This window comes from Bison bison, unplaced genomic scaffold, assembly GCF_000754665.1.
Source record: "Bison bison bison isolate TAMUID 2011002044 unplaced genomic scaffold, Bison_UMD1.0 scf7180017864162, whole genome shotgun sequence".
Classification (NCBI taxonomy): domain Eukaryota; kingdom Metazoa; phylum Chordata; class Mammalia; order Artiodactyla; family Bovidae; genus Bison; species Bison bison.
The window spans coordinates 1,896,036-1,900,731 of record NW_011494734.1 but is presented as its reverse complement, the minus strand read 5'-3'; positions in this window follow the sequence as shown (position 1 = coordinate 1,900,731).

Here is a 4,696-nt window from a genome sequence, read left to right as displayed (position 1 = left end):
TCTGCGTGACCCCATGGACTGCAGCCTACCAGGCTTCTCTGTCCATGGGATTCTCCAGGCAAGAACACTGGAGTGGGTTGCCATTTCCTTCTCCAATGCATGAAAGTGGAAAGTGAAAGTGAAGTCACTCAGTCGTGTCTGACTCTTAGCGACCCCATGGACTGCAGCCCACCAGTCTCCTCCATCCATGGGATTTTCCGGGCAACAGTATTGGAGTGGGGTGCCATTGCCTTCTCCACTTTCTGCCATAGGGTGGTGTTATCTGCATATCTGAGGTTATTGATATTTTTCCCAGCAATCTTGATTCCAGCTTGTGCCTCCTCCAGCCCAGCATTTATCTTGATGTACTCTGCATATAAGTTAAATAAGCAGGGTGACAATAGACAGCTTTGACATACTCTTTTTACTATTTGGAACCAGTCTGTTGTTCCATGGCCAGTTCTAACTGTTGCTTCCTGACCTACATACAGATTTCTTAAGTGGCAGGTCAGGTGGTCTGGTATTCCCATCTCTTTCAGAACTTTCCACAGTTTATTGTGATCCACACAGTCAAAGGCTTTGGCATAGTCAATAAAGCAGAAATAGATGTTTTTCTGTAACTCTCTTGCTTTTTCCACGATTCAGCAGATATTGGCAATTTGATCTTTGATTCCTCTGCCTTTTCTAAATCCAGCTTGAACATCTGGAAGTTCATGGATCATAGTCTGCAATGGGGGGATGGGGAAGAAGAAAAAAAAGATAAGAAAGAAAAGTCTGAAGAATCTACAGAACAAGTCAAAACATAAGAATAATAAATGCTTTTCTTGAGTCACTGCTGTCAGAGTCCTTTCCCTTGCTGGGAGTCACAGTCCACCTCACCTCCCTAGGATGCCCTCCAATACTGTTTTGATCTCTGGACCTGCTGTGGGGGCAGCCCAGATTCTAATCTGGACCTACTCCCCTGTATTCTTGTCTTCAATGTCCACAGCTATCAGAACTAGTACATTTTCTTTTGTGGGGGCTTCGAATGATCTTTCGTATATTCCATAGACACAGAGTCTGCGTAGCTGATCGTGTGGACTTAATCTGCAGCTTGTACAGCTATTGGGAAGGTTTTGGGTCTTCTTCCTTAGTCACACTGCCCCTGGGTTTCAATTGTGGTTTTATTTCCACCTCTGCACATGGTCATCCACTGGGGTTTGCTCCTGAGGCTGCCCTGAAAAACGGGTTTGCCCCTGTGAGGGCCAGGTGTGGAGGTGGTACAGCTGCTTGTGTTGCAGGGGTTCTGGCAGCACCAGGTACTTAAGGGAGTTGATGGCTAGGGCAGCAGGAAATATAATGCTCTAGAAGGGTATGGCAACCAGTATTGGTCAATATGCTCCAGTGTTCTTGCCTGGAGAACCCGTCTACCTAACAGAGAAGCCTGGCAGGCCACAGTCTACAGGGTCGCAGAGAGTCGGACACTACTGAAGTGACCCTGCACGCATAGATCAAGAGTTTTTTTGCCTGTGGCAGCTCTGCCCCAGTGAGAATTGAGCATGAAGGTGGCACAGCTGCTTGGAGTGATGGGACCCTGGTAGCACCAAGTGTGCAGGGACATGGACTGCCTCTGCTGCAGGAGTTATGGCCTTATCATTCTTTTTTCGAGCCTCTTGAGGCTGATGATGAGAAGGTTTCTTTGGCCAGTCCTTCTTCATAGCTCCAGCCGTTCAGGCACTTACAGGGTTCCCTTGCCTGAGGTCTTCTCTGTTGTTCCACGCATCAGACAAATGGAGTGCCCTCGCTGGCTGGGGTCCTACTCTGTAGATTGGCAAGTCAGGCACTTAAAGGGACACCCTGGGTGGGGTCTTATTCTGTAGTTCAGTGCATCAGGCATTTGATGGGCCAGCCTCTCTATTGTTCAACTGCCAATGCTGGTGTGTAGCCGGGAGAGGCTATGGTGATGGCTCTACTTGCTGTGCATGACTCAGCAGTATTGCCTTGCTTCCATGGCTGCCCAGCTTTCCTCCATAGGCATTTCCCACCAGTCTCCTCCTGGATCCATCTCTCCACAGTCAACAGCAGCCCTCACCCTGGGATTGCTCCACAATCCCTAAGCTCCAGTTCCCAGCTGCTGTGTCTTCCAGGTGGTCTGCATCCCTGCCCAGGGTATGTATGGCTGTGGCAGGGACTGTCTGATTCTCATTCTATTTAGGCTGCCATGGATCAGCTGTTTCCCTCCCAGCCTTAAATGTTTCTCTTCTGACCCAGACAATTGCCCCAATGTGGGGATCAGACCTTTGCTTCAGTTCCTCCACCAGCTGAGGGCAGGTCCAGTCCTACTAACACTTCTGTTTCTCCCCCTAGTTCCTTCCTCCTACCGAGTTTTGCCTGGGTCTATATATTCTTTTCTGCTGGTCAGGTACTCCTGTCCACTCTCAGCTGGTGTTCTGCATGTGTCTGAAAATGTACTCCTGATGTATCCATGGAGAGATGTACTCCACGTCCACCTACTCCTCTGCCATCTTTAATCTGTGATTTTTCAAAGTTGATCAGGGATTGCCTGGATTGAAGGATCTGGGCACAGGGACAGGAGAGAGGGACTATAAAGGAGCAATCTCTTTAATTTTAAGTTTGTATTGGGCTATAGTTGATATACAACGTTTTGTTAGTTTCAGATGTACAGCAAAGTGATTCAATAACACATATCCATTCTTTTTCCAATTCTTTTCCTATATAGGTTATTAGAGAATATTGAGTAGAGTTCCCTGTGCTATACAGTAGGCCCTTCTTGATGATATTTGGATATGGTAGGAGGTATATGTTAATCCCAAATTCCTAATTTATCCCCTCCTCCTTCCCCACTTGATACCATATGTTTGTTTCCAAAGTCAATGACTCTGTTTCTGTTTTGTAAATAATTTCATCTGTAACATCTTTAGAGACTCCACATATAAGTGATAGCATATGATATTTGTCTTTGTCTGTCTGACTTATTTCACTTAATATGATCATCTCTAGGTCTATCCATGATCAAGTTTAGATCCATCTATGAAATAATGCAAATGATATAATTTCACTCCTTTTTATGACTGAGTAATATTTCATTGTCTATATGTACCATATCTTTATTCATCTGCTGGACATTTAGTTTGCCTCCATGTCTTGGCTATTATAAATAGTTCTTCAGTGAATGTTGGGGTGCCTGTGTCTTTTTGCATTATGGTTTTCTCTGGATAGATGCCCAGACGTGGAATTGCTGGATCATAGGGTAGCTCTATTTTTAGATTTTTAAGGAACCTCTTTACTGTTCTCCACAGTGGTTCTACCAATTTACATTACCAGCAATAGTGTAGGAGGTTTCCCTTTTCGGCACACCTTCTCCAGGATTTTTTGTTTGTAGACTCTGATGATGGTCATTCTGACTGGTGGAGGTGATACCTGGCTGTAGTTTTGATTTGCATTTCTCTAATAATTAGCAATGTTGAGCACATTCTCATCTGTTTTTTGGCCATCTGTATGTCTTCGTTGGAGAAATGTCTGTTTAGATCTTCTGTCTTTTTTTTAATTGAGTTGTTTGGGTTTTTTTTTTTTTTTTTTAATTGAGCTGCATGAATTGTTTGTAGATTTTGGAGATTAATCCCTTGTGGGCAGCTTTGTTAACAAGTATCTTCTCCTATTCTATGAGCTGCCTTTTTGTTTTGTTCATGGCCTGCTTTGCTGTGCAAAAGCTTTTAAATTTAATTAGGTCCCACTTGTTTACATTTGTTTTTGTTTTCATTACTCTAAGAGGTGGATCACTGAAGACGCTGCTGTGATTTATGTCAAAGAGTGTTCTGCCTATGTTTTCTTCTAAGAGTTTTACAGTATTTGATCTTAATCCATTTTGAGTTTGTTTTTGTGTATGGTATTAGAGAATGTTCTAATTTCATTCTTTAACATATAGCTGTCCAGTTTTCCCAGCACCAATTATTAAAGAGACTCTCTTTTTTCCATTGTATATTCTTGCTTCCTTTGTCATTGGCTAATTAACTATAGATGCCTAAGTTATTTCTGGGCTTTCTACCCTGTTCCATTGGTCTATATTTGTTTTTGTGCCAGTACCATACTGTTTTGATTGCTGTAGTATAATTTGAAATCAGGGAGCCTGATTCCTCCAGTTCTGTTTTTCTTTCTGAGGATTGCTTTGCCTAGTTGGGGTCTTAACTATTTCCATATGATTTAAAAATTATTTTCTAGTTCTGTGAAAAATGTCATTGGTAATTTGATAGGTTTGCATTGAATCTTCAGATTTCCTTGGATAGTATAGTCATTTTGACAATAGCGATTCTTGCAATCCAAGAACAATGTATATCTCTCCATCTGTTTGTTTTGTCATTTGACTTCTTTCATCAGTATATTATAGTTTTCAGAGTATGAGTCTTTTACCTCCTTAGATTGATTTATTCCTAGATATTTTATTTTTTTGATGTGATGGTAAATTGGGTTGTTTCCTTGATTTCTCTTTCTGATATTTCTTTGTTAGTATATAGAATTACTGAAGAGTTTTGTGTATTAATTGTTTATTCTGCAACTTTCCCAAAATTTAATGAGTTCTAGTAATTCTCTGATAGCATCTTTAGAATTTTCTTTGCATAGTATCACATCATCTGCAAACAGTGATAGTTTTACTTCTTTTTTCCAGTTTGGAATTATTTCTTTTTCTGCCATGATTGCCATGGCTAGCACTTCCAAAATT